This window comes from Oryx dammah, unplaced genomic scaffold (assembly GCF_014754425.2).
Source record: "Oryx dammah isolate SB20612 unplaced genomic scaffold, SCBI_Odam_1.1 HiC_scaffold_2, whole genome shotgun sequence".
Taxonomy (NCBI): Eukaryota; Metazoa; Chordata; class Mammalia; order Artiodactyla; family Bovidae; genus Oryx; species Oryx dammah.
The window spans coordinates 171,442,061-171,460,074 of NW_024070186.1; the positions used below are offsets into that span (position 1 = coordinate 171,442,061).

General features: G+C 47.4%; 1 protein-coding gene across 4 annotated transcripts in view; it reads left to right on the forward strand.

Annotated features, from left to right (window-relative positions):
- ABCC1 (ATP binding cassette subfamily C member 1) overlaps nucleotides 1–18,014 on the forward strand; it is a 153,614-nt gene that overhangs the window by 28,405 nt on the left and 107,195 nt on the right. The window lies entirely within an intron of this gene.

Genomic DNA, 18,014 nt, shown 5'->3' on the forward strand with positions numbered 1-18,014 from the left:
TCCTTGTGTTTTCTAGTGTCTTGAGGCCATTCACCTGTGTTCATTGACTTTTGGTCCTGCATCACTTTGACCTTGGCTTTGATCAACACATCTCCTTCTCTGACTCCAGCCCCCCTGCCTCTCTCTTTACCCTTGTGATTTCCTTGTGAGTCCATGGGGCCCACCTGGATCATCTTACATCTCAAGATCTTCAACTTAATCACATATGCAACATCCCTTTTGTCAAGTATGGTAATACCCTCACTCATTCTGGGATTGGGAGGTGGGCATTTTGGTGGACTCTGGCCACCACAGTTCCTGGCACATTGTGGGGGCACAGAACATCTTTGTTGGATGAGAGAATCGTTTGGTGAGGCTGAAAGTGTGGAAGGGACAGAGCAAGAGGTGGACCCCTGGCAGTTAGACAGGAATAGCAGGGACATTTGTTGCCCACCTGCCGTATGCTCTGGTTCTTGCTCAGCTGAGTGTGTGTTTGCATCATCTGATTTGTGTTCCCAGTTTACAGATGTGGAAACTGAGGCTTAGTTGCTTGCCCAGTGATGCATGGTGAGGAGCTGAAACTCTGTCTGCCTGATAAAGGGGTTAGAGAATATGGCCTCTAACCTTGGGAAGGGGCCAGGATTCTATTAAAACAGGATTTCTCAGCCTCAGCTCTACTGACATTTGAGGCCAAGTGATCCTCGGCGGGGAGGCTGTCCGGGGATTGTGGACTTTAGCAGTAGCCTTGACTTCCACCTGCGAAATGCCCAGCCCCATTTCAGGAATGACGCTGAGAATGCCTCCACACATTGTCAGGTGTCTCCTGGGGGATAACTTGCGTCTGGTTCAGAACCACTGTCTGAAAACATAAAGCAGATGATGGCACATCAGATCCACAGTATCCGTGTCACTCAGTGAAAGTCAGAATCCCTCCGATGGCCTGTGAGTCCTGCACCGTCTGTCCTTCCCCGTCTCCCGCCTTCCTCCTTGACCGCATCTATCATTACTCTTGGATCATACTGGCCTCTGTCTTACTGCTCCCGAATGCCAGATGTGTTCCTACCTCCAGGCCTTTGCACTTGCTGTTTTTTCTACTTGGAGTGCTCTTCTCTCAGATTCTTTCCCCAGATGGCTTGCTTTCTTGTTTCCTTCAAGCCCTTACTCACCTGTACCTTGTCTGAGTCCTTTTGATCGTCACCATCACACACAGACGTTACATATGTATTTTGTGTAATCTATAGTGTGTGTGTATATGTATCCCTTCTAGTTGATGCTCTGTCTCCTGTCATCAGTCTAGACTGTCAGTCCCAGGAGGGTAGGCCATTTGTCCCTGCTGTTCACTGCAGGGCCCTCAGCCCCTGGAGTGGTGCTCGCTGGATGGAGAGACGCTGCCTGCCCTGTTTGTCCCCAGACATGTTCCTGTGCCTGGCACACGTGTGACCCCTTACTGGTCCCTGGAACCTGACCAGATGGAGGCCTGGGTGAAGCCCTGGCATCTGATCCGAGGAGTCTCGGCAAAGGGGTCAGGGCTGGATGGAGAGCGCAGGGACAAGTGTGTGCTTTGCGGGGAAGGGCCCTGGAGAGGCCCCGAGGTGCTCGCTGGGCGGGTTGGGGTCAAGGCAGGTCAGAGCAGGCCGCCCGAGGCTGACACTCAGACACCCGTGATGGGCAGGCATGGCTGTTTTCTTCTTGGTGCTGGAAGTGCTGTTTAGGCTGGAGCCTTAGTTTGGCACGTCTCTCCTGTCCCTTTCTCACCAAAGTGTCCAAATCTGCAGCCTGGGTGTGAGGATTCGGCAAGGATTTTGGGGCTCCCCCCTGGGCAGGGCCGAGGCTTTCCCAGGCGCTGGGGGTGAGGGCTGGCTGGTGCCCTGCCCCACCCCCCAGGTCCCTGGGCTTTATTCTTAGCTCTGGTGAGTCAGAGCTGGGGGAGGGCTTCGGCTCTGCCCACAGCGTGATGCTGGCAAGGCTACCTTCTCCACTGCTGTGTTGGGCGGCAGCCTCAGACCTTGCCCGGCTCTCTTCCAGGACCTCATGGGGCGCTGGAGCCCCCCTGCTGTCCCTGTAAACAAGATTAATGTCCCAAAGCCCAGCAGGTCCCCTGACCTAACTCAGACCTCCCAGCTTTCTTCCTCTCAAGCTTCCCTTTTGCTCCAGAGCTCCTCCTTTGCCGGGGATCTCGCACCCAGGACAGTTCTGCACATGGGCTTTATCCACGGCCTGTCGCCTCTCTCTCCATCCCCGCCCGTCCATGGTGGGCCCCGGTCCTTGGCTTGGTCCTCCCGACCTCCTTCCTCCCTTTGCTGGGGAGCTGGCCCAGTCTCTAGGTTTGAATCCGGGCTCCGCCAGGTGCTGCCCAGGTCCCTTACAGCAACTCTTCTCACCTCCGTTTGCCTCTGTGTTCCTTCCTGTAAAATGAGAATAATCAGAGCCTCCCTCACAGGGCGGTGATGGTGATGGTGGAATGGACTGATGCACATTAAACTCAGAGCATGGTACTTCGCGTCTCAGTCAGGCTGCCGTTTTATTACTGCTGTTACTGCTATTGTTGCTGAGTGTCAGCCCCCTGGGCTTGCACCCTGCATCGTGGCTGGTGGCACTGAGCCTCGACCCTGGTCTGTAATCTCTCCATCCCAGCATCCCAGCCCCTGCTGCTGACGGGGCCCATCCAGCAAGCCAAGTCCCCCCTGCCTCCCCTGCTCACAGAGGATCTGAGTATTGATGCCATTATTAGTCCTGTTTTGCAGGTGAGGGGCCAGGGCGAGAGAGATGAACTAATTTTCTGAAGGCTGAGAGCCAAGTGGCAACTGGATTTAAGCCCAGGCTCACTGGCTTCAGGGTCCCCACGCTTTGTAGCTGGTGCTGCCGTTTGCATTCCTTTCATTTCCTTTCTCCTTTCTCCCCTTCCCTCTCTTACTTCTCCATTTCTGAAAGGGTGGACAGGCACCGGGGTCTCTTTCCCCCTCCTTGTACGTGTTTCCCCCATCTCTGAGTGGCTGGCTGCTCCTGACCCTTCCCAGACCCTCACCCTGTTATTTTCTGTCCCATCGCTTTCCCCCCTTCACAGGAAGCGTTGTCCTTTGTAATTATGTTTTGATTCGTGAGCTTATACCTTCCATGGACTGTGAGTCTTAATAGGGTAGGGTTGGTGCCTGATTGATCCCTGTGTCCCCATGCTGAGCCCAGGGCTTAGCACAGAGTAGGTAGTCAGTACATATTCTTATATGATGGAGTAATTGAACATGTGAATGAATGAAACCTTGCGCTTGTGTCTGTTGATTAGCCTCTTGGCCAAGAACTGAAACTGGAGCCTTTTGGACCATCTCACCCTTTTGATCATTCTACAATAGGAAGGTCCTGGAATTAAGTCTCATTTCACAGATAAAGAAACCCAGGCCTGGCAAGGCCACTGCATTAGGGCAGTGGGGGCAGTTTGCCCATTTTCCCCCGCCCCCGCCAGGGGGACGTTTGGCAATCTGAGACATTGTAATTGTCACAGCTGGCTGTCTATGCCACTCGCAGGTTACGTGACCTTCATTTCTTGCTCTGTAAAGTGGGTTTAATTATAATACCTGCCTCCTAGGGTGACTTGTGGGGATTCAGTTTGATGAGCGCTGTTGGCCTCTACCGGGTGGAGCTCAGAGATGCTGCTCACCACCGTACAGTGCACGGGCCAGCCCCTTGAAACAAAGAATGTTTCAGCCCCGATTGTTAGTAGTGCTGAGCTTGAGAAGCCTTGTTTTGGGGCAGTCCTCAGTGACCTGAAGGAGACTAGAGCCCAGACCTTGAACCATGGTTCTTAACCATCACCCTGCATAGCTCACGTTGAGGGGACGAGTTGTAGAAGATTTCTGTGTCTGAGTCAGCACGTTGGTTCTCTGTTTCGTACAGATGACCTTGGAATCCCCAAGGCCTGAGGACAGCATGGGCTTCCAGGCTGTCTCTGGGGTGGGGCCATCGGCCTTGCAAAGCCCTTAGCGTTCCAAGAACCTGGCTGAGAGATGGTGGAGCCCAGAAGTTAAGAACCCAGGGTCAGACTGTGCGCGGGTTCAAATCCCCATGCTGCCTGCGTCTTCCTGGCTGTGTGACCCTGAGCCAGTTCTGTAAACTCTGTGAGCCTCACAGTTCTCCCCTGAAAAGGTGGCGTTTTCACGGTCACGACTCCGCAGGGCTGCTGTGAGGTTTAGAGGGACTCACCCTTAGAAAGCTTCGTGTGTACAGTTGCGTCCAAGTCTTTGCGACCCCGTGGGCTGCAGCCCACCAGGCTCCTCTGCCCATGGAATTTTCCAGGCAAGAATGCTGGAGTGGGCTGCCGTTTCCTCCTCCAGGGGATCTTCCCTACCCGGGGATCGAGCCTGCATCTCCTGCATGGGCAGACAGATTCTTCACCACTAGTACCACCTGGAAAGTCCACACACAGGGTCTGGCGTGGCAACTGTGTCCTAACAGACTAGGCAGCCCCACAATATGTGCTTTTTCTTTATTCCCAGCTCAGCGTTTGGAAATTTTTACATTTAATAAACTCCCACTGCCGCTGTTTATTTAAAGTGTGAACTAGTTTTGTTTTTGTTATTTTTTAGAAGTAATACATACAGAGTAAAAAAATTCAGACAGTACAAAGGAAATAAAACAAAAACTAGTAGTCACCTTCCTCTCACTAGCTTCAGCCCTACCCCCTGGAGATATTCACTTTCCATGTTAACAAAATGTTAGCTTTTGTTGTTCTTGTCTCCTGCTAAGAAAATTTCCCTGCCTGGACAAGCATCTACGTCCTCTTCGATAGTAATTTTAAGTAGCAATAGGGGTACACGCACATGACGGAGACTGCAAACAATACATTTTCTATGTACAGAGACGCGTCTGCACTGAAATTCAGACCCTTGGCTATTCATGTCGCCTACAGGCTATAGGACCCAGCCTCAGTTTCTGTATCCGTAAGATGGGTTTAACTGTTCTCTAGGCCGTGTCTCCTATAGTTGTTTGTGATGTAAAGCACTTAGATCAGTCCTGGCACATGCTACTAAGAACCTTAACCAGCCCTCAGTCTTTCTGTTTCCATAGAAAGTAGAAGGCAGCACACGTATCTTCGTTTGCTTCACGTCGTCACTCAGAGGTCATCTTGGCCCAGAGCCCTTTCCTGTCCACCTGGTATAAGAGGAGTATCCAGCGCCCACCGTGATCCTCTGTTTCCCTGACTCTTCATCAGGGCGTTTGCTGTCTAGGCATACACAGAGTTGTTTGTTTAGTAGCTACCTCTTGTAATAGTATGAAACTGAGAATGGAAACCTAATTTACCTCTGAAGGGTATTGGCACATAGGGATCTCATGATTAAGAATTGTCCATCGAGCCGTAGAAACCTGCTGGTTGTACGTTATCGAGACAGTTGAATGGGAAAACGGCTGTTCAGGCCCCGGGGAACACGCGGTCCTGGTAGGTCCTCGTTACTGGACAGCATCAGAGCGACTCCGCTCCCCGATGCTGGGTGACACTGAGCAGCAGTTCAGGCTCATACCCCCCGCCTGTTGTCTGCCCGTCCTCCTCGCGGCAGCTTCCGTCCTGTCCTGAGGTCGGCGAGCTGGGTCCTAGGCAGGGCTGTTTGTGTTGTCTCCTCAGACCCAAACAACAACAACAACTCAGGCCCCAGCCAAGTGTCTGTGAAGCTGTGTTGGCCAGGCCGGGGCTGTAGGTAGCACCGCAGAGACCCTGGGCTCTAGCAGAGGGGACAGCTGGGACCCAGGCACTCCTGGGACAGGCACCGCTGAGCTGAAAGGGCCGGTCAGCATCCCAGCAGATGGTGTGAGGTCTTGCCTGGAGCTGGCAGGACTGTGATGGCTTCTGAATCTGACCCAGCTAAGGGGAGCGATGGTGTCCCTGGACATCCATAGAGTGTTTGGGATGGCCCAGAATAAACCCGAGGGTGTGGTGGGCAGAACGGTGGCTTCCCCACAGATGGCTATAACAAATCCCCTGAACCTGTGACTGTGTTACAGTTACGTGGCCAGAGGAATGAGGGTGGAACTAGGGTTGCTCGTCAGCTAACCTTGAAAACGAGCCATCGTCTTGGGTTATCTGGTGGGCCCAGGGTAATCACCAGGGTCCTCATAAAGTGGAGGAGGGAGACAGAGGAGAGAACCAGAGAGTTGGCAGCCTGAGGAGGACCTGACCTGCCGCTGCTGGCTGTGAACAAGGAAGAACGGGCTGTCAGCAAGGAGTGTGGGCGGCTTCCAGGAGCTGGAAAAGGTGAGGGAATGCATCCTCCCTGAGAGTCTGCAGAAGGAATTCAGGTCTGACAGCACCTTGACTTTAGCCTGGTCAGACCCATTTCAGACTTCTGACTTGTAGAACTATGGGATGAAAAAAAAAAAAATCAGTGTTGTTTCAAACCATGATGTTTATGGTATAAATAATTTGCATCAGCAGTTGTAGGACGCTGTTACAGGTAATTGGTTCTGAACTTGGTGGTCTTTGGATACTTTCACATCTTCTTCTTGGCCTATATACCCTGTGGGTAAAGGCATGTGCTCCAGAAAATCCTGTTAAAATTCTTACATTACCCATCACTGGGAGTCGTCAGGGATGGGGTGACTCGGTAGTCAAGCTTCCTAGGTTTGAGCCCCAGCCTCATCCCTTACAAACTGTGTGATCTCAGGCAAATTATTTAACTTCTCTGTGTCACAGTTTCCTCTTTTACCAAATGGGGATCAAAACAGAACCTGCCTTCTATGTAATCATTAAGAATAAATGAGTTTATTCACATGAAGTGCAGGGAAGCAGTGCCTGGCATATAGTTAGTGCTCAGTTAAAGCTAGGTGGTAGTATTATAAATACATTGTCATATTGAGTATAATGCTGTAAACTTCATTTATTTTTATTAATGATGTAAGAATTAAGGTTAGTGACAATAGCTCTTTATCAAGTGTTAATATATGACACTGAGCCCTGGACCCATAGCTATAGGAGATAAGTATTCTTAGCCATCCTATCTTTTTGCCTTTTCATACCGTTCATGGAGTTCTCAAAGCAAGAATACTGAACTGGTTTGCGATTCCCTTCTCCAGTGGACCATGTTTTGTCAGAACTTTCTGCCCTGTTTTAGGTGGCCCTGCTGGCTCATGGTTTCATTGAATTAGACAAGGCTGTGGTCCATGTGATCAGTTTGATTAGTTTTCTGTGATTGTGGTTTTCATTCTGCTTGCCCTCTGATGGATAAGGATAAGAGGCTTATGGAAGCTTCCTGATGGGAGAGACTGACTGAGGGGGAAACTCAGTTACAAATTGGGAAACGAGTGCGTCAAGGCTGTGTATTGTCACCCTGCTTATGTAACTTACATGCAGAGTACATCATGCGAAATGCCGGGTTGGATGAAGCACAAGCTGGAGTCAAGACTGCTGAGAGAAATATCAGTAACCTCAGATATGCAGATACCACCACTCTTATGGCAGAAAGCGAAGAAGAACTAAAGAACCTTTTGATGAAAGTGAAAGAGGAGAGTGAAAAAGCTGGCTAAAAACTCAACATTCAGAAAACTAAGATCATGGCATCCAGTCCCATCACTTCATGGCAAATAGATGGGGAAACAATGAAAGCAGTGAAAGACTTTATTTTTGGGGCTCCAAAATCACTGCAGATGGTGACTGCAGCCATGAAATTAAAAGATGCTTACTCCTTGGAAGAAAAGCTGTGACCAACTTAGATAGCATAATAAAAAGCAGAGCATTACTTTGCCAACAAAGGTCCGTCTAGTCAAAGCTAGGGTTTTTCCAGTAGTCATATATGGATGTGAGAATTGGACCATAAGAAAGCTGAGCACCGAAGAACTGATGCTTTAGAACTGTGGTATTGAAGAAGACTCTTGAGAGTCCCTTGGATTGCAAGGAGATCCAAGCAGTCAATCCTAAAGGAAATCAGTCCTGAATATTCACTGGAAGGACTGATGTTTAAGCTCCAATCCTTTGGCCACCTGATGAGCTGACTCATTGGAAAAGACTCTAATGCTGGGAAAGATTGAAAGTGAGAGGAGAAGGGGATGGCAGGGGATGAGGTGGTTGGATGGCATCACCAACTCGACGGACATGAGTTTGAGTAAACTCAGGGGGTTGGTGATGTACAGGGAAGCCTGGCTTCCCTGCAGTCCTTGGGGTCGCAGTCCTTGGGGTCACACTCCCAAGCACTGTGCTGCAGTCCTTGGGGTCACAAAGAGTTGGACACGACTGAGTGACTGAACTGAACTGATTCTTAGCCGTAGTCATAAGTGAGGCTTCAGTTCAATTCAGTTCAGTCGCTCAGTCATGTCTGACTCTTTGCGACCCCATGAATCGCAGCACACCAGGCCTCCCTGTCCATCACCAACTCCTGGAGTTCACTCAAACTCGAGTCCATCGAGTCAGTGATGCCATCCAGCCATCTCATCCTCTGTTGTCCCCTTCTCCTCCTGCCCCCAATTCCTCCCAGCATCAGAGTCTTCCAAAGAGTCAACTCTTCGCATGAGGTGGCCAAAGTACTGGAGTTTCAACTTTAACATCATTCCCTCCAAAGAAATCCCAGGGCTCATCTCCTTCAGAATGGACTGGTTGGATCTCCTTGCAGTCCAAGGGACTCTCAGGAGTCTTCTCCAACACCATAGTTCAAAAGCATCAATTCTTCGGCGCTCAGCTTTCTTCATAGTCCAACTCTCACATCCATACATGACCACTGGAAAAACCATAGCCTTGACTAGATGGACCTTTGTTGACAAAGTAATGTCTCTGCTTTTTGATATGCTATCTAGGTTGGTCATAACTTTTCTTCCAAGGAGGAAGTGTCTTTTAACTTCATGGCTGCAGTAACCATGTACAGTGATTTTGGAGCCCACAACAATAAAGTGAGGCTTAGAGAGGTTAAATAACTTGTCTAAGGTCACACAGCAAACAGAGAAGAAAATTGGACCTGTAAGAAAAGGGACAAGGGGACAGATAGTTTTGAGGGGAAGCGAGGAGGGGTGATGAGAAAAGAGAATAGGAACAAGAGTGAATTCCAAAATTTCAGCTGAAGAGCTTATAAATAGTAGTAATAATCAATATTTATTAGGGCTTTTTATGATTCCCCATGAAGGAGATGATAGTGCCTCCGTTTTGCTGGTGGGCTTTTTGAGCCCGAGAGAAGAACAGCAACCTACCCAGCAGTATGCTACTAGTAATGGTGTATCTGTGGCCTAAATTCACTTGTGTCAAATTCTGAATTGTATTGTTGAATAAAAGTTGATGCAGTGGATCAGAACTTGTATTACTAGGACGGTTTGTCTTGTAGGTGAGAGTAAATTTATTTCGAACTTGTGTAACTGTTGAATTTATTGGAGAGATTCACTGGGAGGGTGTGCTGCAGGTGATGCTTGATCCAGCAGCCTACAAAACACCAAGCTCCAGTTTCTTTCATCTCTGCTTTGCATGACATCAGCTTCATTTTCACACGTGCCCTAGTGATGCCACCCCTTCCCTCCACTCCCGACTCTTGGTGCTTTCCTTATGAATGGCTGTTGTTCAGTAGCTCAGTCTTGTCCGACTCTTTGTGATCCCATGGACTGCAGCACGCTAGGCTTCCCGGTCCTTCACCATCTCCCGGAGCTTGCTCAAACTCATGCCCATGGAGTCAGTGATGGCTCAATATAAAATGGCTAAGACACCTGTAAACCCCATATCTTCACTCTGTGTCACTGGGGACAAGGGAGCATGTGTCCTTGCAGTGATTGGATAGATTTGGACCACGTTCTGGAGCTGCTGATTAGCAGACTTATTCCATGGAGCTTTGCCCCAAGCATGTGGCCGACCAAAGGATTTGTGTAAGAACAACAGCTCCCGCTATTATCAATGAAGGGAAAATAAGTGTGGGCCTTGGACAACTCATATCCACTGCAGCATGACTTTTGGGAAAATGTCTTGTCTTGCCTCGGTTTCCTTATCTGTGCAATGGGGATAACAGCAGTGCTACTTCTCCTGAGGGCTGAGTGATGAGCATGGCCCATCCTGCTCAGAACATGCTGGCTTCGAGCGAGGTAAGAGTACCACATGACAACACACGATAGAAGTTTTATGAACTCCCAAAGTTTGTGGGCTAAGTAGGCTTGGACTGTGTTCCACAGATCCTTGAATTTCAACGCTGGGGAGAGAGGGCCATAAAAGGGTGACGAACATGTCTTGTGAAGAAAGGCCTCAATTGCAGAGATTGGGGGTGCCTTTCTTTCTCAAAGATTTTCTTGGACCAGAGCCCTGGAAATGCAGAGCCTGGGCCATTGCTGATGTTCATGTTCTAGACTGCTTACCTGTCACTGAACTCTGTTTCCTAGTAGTGGAGTTGACTGTGGCTCAGATCATGAACTCCTTATTGCCAAATTCAGATTTAAATTGAAGAAAGTAGGGGAAACCACTAGACCAGGTATGACCTAAATCAAATCTCTTACGATTATACAGTGAAAGTGACAAATAGATTCAAGGGATTAGGTCTGATAAGAGTGCCTGAAGAACTATGAACAGATGTTCCTGACGTTGTACGGGAGGCAGAGATCAAGGCCATCCCCAAGAAAAAGAAATGCAAGAGGCAAAATGGTTGAGGAGTTCTTGCAAATAGCTGAGAAAGCAAGAGAAGCTAAAGGCACAGGAGAAAAGGAAAGATATACCCATTTGAATTCAGAATTCCAAAGAACAGCAAGGAGAGATAAAAAAAGCCTTCCTCAGTGATCAATGCAAAGGAATAGAGGAAAACAATAGAATGGGAAAGACTAGAGATCTCTTCAAGAAAATTAAGGTACCAAGGGAACATTTCATGCAAAGATGAGCTCAATAAAGGACAGAAATGGTATGGACCTAACAGAAGCAGAAGATATTAAGAAGAGGTGGCAAGAATACACAGAAGAACTGTACAAAAAAGATCTTCATGACCCAGATAACCACAATGGTGTGATCACTCACCTAGAGCCAGACACCCTGGATTTCAAAGTCAAGTGGCCCTCAGGAAGCATCATTATGAACAAAGGTAGTGGAAGTGATGGAATTCCAGTTGAACTATTTCAAGTCCTAAAAGATGATGCTGTGAAAGTGCTGCACTCTATGCCAGCAAATTTGGAAAACTCAGCCATGGCCACAGGCCTGGAAAAGGTCAGTTTTCATTCTAATCCCCAAAAAAGGCAATGCCAAAGAATGTTCAAACTACTGTACAATTGCACTCATCTCACACGCTAGCAAATAATGCTCAAAATTCTCCAAGCTAGGCTTCAACAGTACATGAATCGTGCGCTTCCAGATGTTCAAGCTGGATTTAGAAAAGGCAGAGGAACCAGAGATCAAATTGCTAATATCCATTGGATCATCAGAAAAACATGAGTTCCAGAAAAGCATTTACTTTTGCTGTATTGACTATGCCAAAGCCTTTAATTGTGTGGATCACAACAAACTGTGGAAAATTCTAAAAGAGATGGACATACCAGATCACCTTACCTGCTTCCTGAGAAATCTGTATGCAGGTCAAGAAGCAACAGTTAGAACCGGACATGGAACAACAGACTGGTTCCAAGTTGGGGAAGGAGTATGTCAAGGCTATATATTGTCACCCTGCTTATTTAACTTATATGCAGAGTATATTATCTGCATGACAAATGCTGGACTGGATGAAACACAAGCCGGAATCAAAATTGCTAGGAGAAATATCAATAACCTCAGACACACAGATGACACCACCCTTATGGCAGAAAGCGAAGAACTAAAGAGCCTCTTGTTGAAAGTCAAAGAGAAGAGTTAAAAAGCTGGCTAAAAACTCAACATTCAGAAAACTAAGATCATGGCATCCAGTCCCATCACTTCATAGCCAATAGATGGGGAAACAATGGAAACAGTGACAGACTTTATGTTTTGGGGCAACAAAATCACTGCAGATAGTGACTGCAGCCATGAAGTTAAAAGATGCTTGCTCCTTGGAAGAAAAGCTGTGACCAACTTAGCATATTCAAAAGCAGAGACATTACTTTGCCAGCAAAGGTCTGTCTAGTCAAAGCTGTGGCTTTTCCAGTAGTCATATATGGATGTGAGAGTTGGACTATAAAGAAAGCTAACTGCTGAAGAATTATTGATGCTTTAGAACTGTGGTGTTGGAGAAGGCTCTTGAGAGTCCCTTGGACTGCAAGGAGATCCAACCAGTCCATCCTAAAGGATATCAGTCCTGAATATTCATTGGAAAGACTGATGCTGAAGCTGAAACTCCAATCCTTTGGCCACCTGATGCGAAGAACTGACTCATTGGAAAAGACCGTGGTGCTGTGAAAGATTGAAGGCGGGAGGAGAAGGGGATGACAGAGGATGAGAATGTTGGATGGCATCACCGACTCGAAGGCCATGAGTTTGAGCAAGCTTTGGGAATTGATGATGGACAGGGAAGCCTGGCATGCTGCAGTCCATGGGGTCACAAAGAGTCGGACCCAACTGAGCGACTGAACTGAACTGATGGAAGCTCAGCAGAATTCTGGCAGTGTTCCAACCAGCTTGATTTCTGGAACTCCCTGTGTGAGGAGGCAGAGACCCTAGGGAGGAAGACCAGGGTTAGCTGTCATCACTGGGATTGGGGGCAGCAAGTAGCTGGTAGTCTCCATGAATCCTCCTTCCTTAAGCCTTTTAATGGCCCTCAGCGTTCCCTGTTTCCCCCAGAAGCCCTCAGTAGAGGGGACCCCGCTGCCTATCTCCAGGCATGGGGGCAGGGATCAGTTCCCTTGGACAGTTGTTGTTTAGTCACTAAATCTTGTCCGACTCTTTTTTGACCCCATGGGCTGTAGCCCTCTAGGCTCCTCTGTCCAGGGGATTTCCCAGGCAGGAATGCTGGAGTGAGTTGCCATTTCCTTCTCCAGGGGATCTTCCCCACCCAGGGATTGAACCCTGGCCTCCTGCATTGGGAGGCAGATTCTTTACCACTGAGCCACGAGGGAAGCCCCCTTTGGACAAAGGATTCATCAGAGACCTGGCCAGTGAGGAACACACCAGAGGCCCCTGACCCTGTTACATCACTGCTGTGACAGTTGTGGTCAGGGCCATATTGGTGGGTGGTTGTGGCCGTGGAGGTGGTGCAAGTTCAAGGTCACGGTCAGATTTCCTCTTCTCAAGCCCCACCTCCTTCCTCCTCTGCCCTCTCCGTCAGGACTTGCCATCTGGCTCTGGGGAGGAAGCTGCCTTCTGAAGAATAAACCCAAACCCCTTCGTTGGCTAAGTGTTTCTCCGACCTCTCCTTCCCCAGAGTTCTGTGTCCTCGGGTGCTCCCGAGTTTCCGCTTGCTCACTTCCGAACTTGAACTTTTCTTTGTCCTTGAAGCTTCCTAATGCTAGGCAGCGCTGAGGGTAGCGGTGGTGATTATGATTAATTATTGGTCTGCAGCTAATAGCCACCACTTACTACCTCTAGACCATACCAGCTGGTGCAAAGCGCAGTCCCATTTGATAGTTCTTCCAGGCCTGCGTGTTTCCCTGGCCACACTGGTAAGGAGATGGAGGCTTGGAGACGTTAAGTAACCCACCCAGGTGCAAGTGAGGTCAGCGCCTTTTAATCCACATCCATCCGACCAGAAAGCCAGGATCATAGTCAAGTTCTACCTGGATGGATTGTTTCCTGGAAAACAAAGTAGCAGATAATGCTGAGGACGGGAGGCCTAGTTTGGGTCATTTGTTTACTCAGTAACCTCTGGGTCCCTGCTGGGTGAGGAGGAGAAGAGTCAGAAGTCCTGGCAGGACAGAGGTACTGATGGACAAGTAAGTCATCATTGCAGTGTGGGGGGGCTGTTCTCATAATCTGGGGAGTGAGGCTTTTTTTTTTTTTTTTAATAATTTTGTTTATTTATTTTGGCTATGCTGGGTCTTTGTTGCTGCTTTTCTCCAGCTGCAGTGAGCGGGGGCCGCTCTCTAGTTGCGGTGCGTGGGCTTCTCACTGCAGTGGCTTCTCTTGTCGCAGAGCCACGGGTTCTAGGCCGGCGGGCTGCAGGAGTTGCGGCTCCCGGGCTCTAGAGCTCAGGCTCAGCAGTTGTGGCGCACGGGCATTAGTTGCATCCCAGCCTGTGTGATCTTCCTGGATCAGGGGTCGAACCTGTGTCTCCTGTATTTCAGCTGGATTCTTTACCTCTGAGCCACCAGGAAAGCCCAGGAGAAAGGCTTCTTAAAGGAGGTGTCTCTGAGTTGGATTTTGAAGGATGAGTAGGAGTTTGTTACTATGGAAAGGCAGGAAGAGCATCTAGCAAGACATATCCCAAAGCACCAATCATTGGATCAGCCATTGGGGAATGCATTAAAGGCAGGGACCACAGGCCTTCCTAAATCTCTAGTTCCTTGAGCAGTGCCTGACCCAGGCTTGATAAATGCTCCTTTGAATGAATAGCCAAGTTAACACACTGGGAAATGGGGCTGGAGAAATCGTAGAAGAAACAGATGGAGCTTGAATGTGGATGTGGAAGGCCTCATGAAGCAAGCAAGGATTGGCTCCGAAAGGTGACTGGAAGCTATTGGAAGCTGTTTACCCAGGGGAGAAGGGTGTTCAGATTTGTCCCATTTAATAACACACAGGTATTTAAGCCTATGGTTTTTCCTCTTAGTAGAAGAAACTGACTGCTTTTAAATACACAAAGTGGCAAAATCTTCAGTTTCATTCATCATGAAAAAGAAAGGAAGTTAAGCTACAGGGAGATATTTTCCATTATCAGATTGGCAGAGATCAAAAGCTTATAATATACTGTAGTTTGGAAGCAATGACCGTGGTACTTTGTGTGGTGCAGAGTAAACTGATGGTGCCCATTGGATTCAGTGACCGTTTAAATTTTAAATGCATACACCCTTTAATCCAGCAGGTCCACGTCTAGAAAGTTATTTTACAAATATGCTTGCTTTGTGTGAAATGAGGCACTTGCTACATTTATTCACTGCTTCATTGTAAGAGCTGCCTAGCGCCCCGTTAGCTGATTATATAAGGTCAAGGCCATCCATACAAAACAGCCGGAGCAAAGGATGAGGAAATGGGCAGAGTAGAATAATCTCTCAGATCTGTTCTTAAGAGATGAAAGGATGGTACAGAACAGGGTATGGAGTATGTTTCTCTCCATCTGATTACAGAAGATATGTATTTATTTTTGTTATAGATGCATAAAATGTTTCCTGGAAGGATATAGAAGAAACGGATGGTGTTGCCTCTAGAGAGAGGGACCATTTTGGGACCAGGAAGGGAGGTAGCTTGTCACTTCTACCCTTTGTTCAAAAGAAAGGAAGTTAAACTAGCAAGAATAAAGCAGATCTCTGGCACTGACAGAGAGCAGTTTCTAATATTAAGGGGAAAAAAGTGAGGTGCCAAACCAGTATGTATTATGGCACCTTCAGGGGAAACAAAGTAGATAAACTATATTTGGAAGAATAACAATATATTGTTAGCAATATAGGAGTTTTGCCTGTGGGGTAGGAAGGGAGCGCTTTGAGTTCAGGGAGCAAGACTCATTTTTCACAGTGTACCATTTTGGGTAGTTGGGGAAAGTTTAGCACAGAAATGTGTTACCTATTAAAAGTAAATTAATATGAAGAGAGGCCAAGTGAACACATTGGGAAATGGGGCGGGAGAAATTGTAGAAGAAACAGATGGATGAATGCCTGGGTGGACAGGTGGGTGGATGGATGCATGAATCAGTGGGTGGGTAGGTGGGTGGGTGGATCATTGGATGGGTACATGGGTAGAGGAGGTGGGTGGGTGGATAGATAGGTAGATGGATGAATGACTTGGTGCCTGGATGGGTGGGTGGGTGGATGGCAGGGTTCACAGATGAGTGGATAATTATATCTGTGGATGCATGTATAGATGCATAAAACAGAAAATTTATCTGGCTGTGGTGGGGAGGACTAGGTGAGGCCCAGAGGGTCTGGAAGCAGGGTGTGGCTAGCAAGCTACTGCAGCAGTCCAGTCAAGCAATAATCAGGGCAAGGATCAGGTGATTGAAATGTCTCATATATGAACCAAGCTTCTTATATACGTAGAGAAGTGAAGTGAAAGTCGCTCAGTTGTGTCCGACTCTTTGTGACCCCATGGACTTAGTCCATGGAATTCTTCAGGCCACAATACTGGAGTGGGTAGCCTTGCCCTTCTCCAAGGTATCTTCCCAACCCAGGGATTGAACCCAGGTCTCCCACATTGCAGGCGGATTCTTTACCACAAGGGAAGCCCTTCCTACAAGGGAAGTTATATACATGACTCTATTAAGTCTTGGTATTGTTTTCTTAGTACAAAGGCAAATTCCTTTGGAATGAGTTTTTTCTGGCCAGAATCTGCTTTGTATATAATAACCACCAACAGTTAAATCCCCCTTTTCGCCATCATCTTAAGAATTTTAGGACTTAAGACTAATCATTAAAATAATTAGTCTTTGATATAAACTACTCCTCTCCATGATCAGATAAATTATTTCCAAGGCTGTCTTCCAAGTGCCCAAGTCTACAGAGGCATGAACTTTGTCCTTTTTAGGGTTTCTTTGTGTCTAGAAGTTTCCTAGCTAAATTCCTTTGTCTGTGTTGACCTTTTAAAGTTTATTTTTCAATAATTCCTTTTTCTTGGTTCTGGAAAAATAACCATTTATATCATAGAATAATTATACCTCTGAAGAACCAGTTTGGGTACTTACTTAATACTAGATCTTTCTCTCTCTGTTTTTAAAGTCAAATCTTTTCTTTTTCTGCTACTTTTTTTTTTCTTTAACTATCTTAACCATTTTTATACCTAGATAGTGTATTAAAAAGGAGAGACATCACTTTTCTGACAAAGGTCTGTACGATCACTTTTCTGACAAAGGTCTGTATAGTCAAAGCTGTGGTTTTCCAGTTATCATGTATGGATGTGAGAGTTGGACCATCAAGAAGGCTGAGTGCTGAAGAATTGATGCTTTTGAATTGTGGTGCTGGAGAAGATGCTTGAGAGTCCCTGGGACAGTAGGGAGATCAAACCAATCAATCCCAAAGGAAATCAACCCTGAATATTCATTGGAAGGACTGATGCTAAAGCTGAAGCTCCAATATTTTGACCCCCTCATGGGAAGAGCCTACTCGTTGGAAAAGACCCTGATGGTGGGAAAGACTGAGGGCAGGAAGAGAAGGGAGTGGCAGAGGATGAGCTGGTTGGATGGCTTCATTGATTCAGTGGACGTGAGTTTGAGCAAACTCTGGGAGATAGTGAAGGACAGGGAAGCCTGGTGTGCTGCAGTCCATGGGGTTGCAAAGAGTTGGACACGACTGAGCGACTGAACAGCAGCAACCAGTTTTAAGTGTACATCTCAGTAGCATTAAGTATGCTTGCACTGGTACACATCTAGGCCTCTTTTTTAAAGCTCAGAACATAGATTTTGACTGATCATCAAATGTAAAATGGTCTGCTTGTTCCCATTACTTTCTATTCTGTAATGTTCTTTGATGTGGCTTTAAAGCTTGCATGGAGTTTTAAGAATCCAGGTTCCTTGGAGTTCCTTGGTGGTCTCTCTTAATCTGATTCCGGGAAGGCTTTTGGAATCAGAGGTGTCTGGAGAGCACACATCCAGCGGTGGGGAGATGGTGCTATGGGGAGGGGGCTGCACGGGGACTGGCCGCTGGACCGCATGAACCTTACCCAAAGACTGGCTCCTCCCTAGTTCCTCCCAATGGTTGTGAAGCGGGAATCTGGGCCCAGTGCTGCCAGACTTTCTGGTTTTTTATTTTTTAAAGAGACACTGGAAATCTAATTTTTATATGAAATTTCCCCATTTTTAAGTGTTGGCAGCTAAACTGAGATTTTGTTTTAAAAGGCATGTTTAAAGTACCAACAGTAACTGCACATCACCTCTGCGGGCCTAATCAGCCTGGGAGTCACCTGTTTCAGACCTCTAATTTTATCTCGCCTAATTATGGTAGAGATAGGAAATTGAAACCCCTGGATAGGGTAATACCTTTCCCCGAAGTCATATAACAGTTCAGTGGTCAGATCAGGGCTTGAATTAAAATTTCCATTGCAGAAGTCTGAAGGCTGGTTGAAGTTTTTTTCTTGG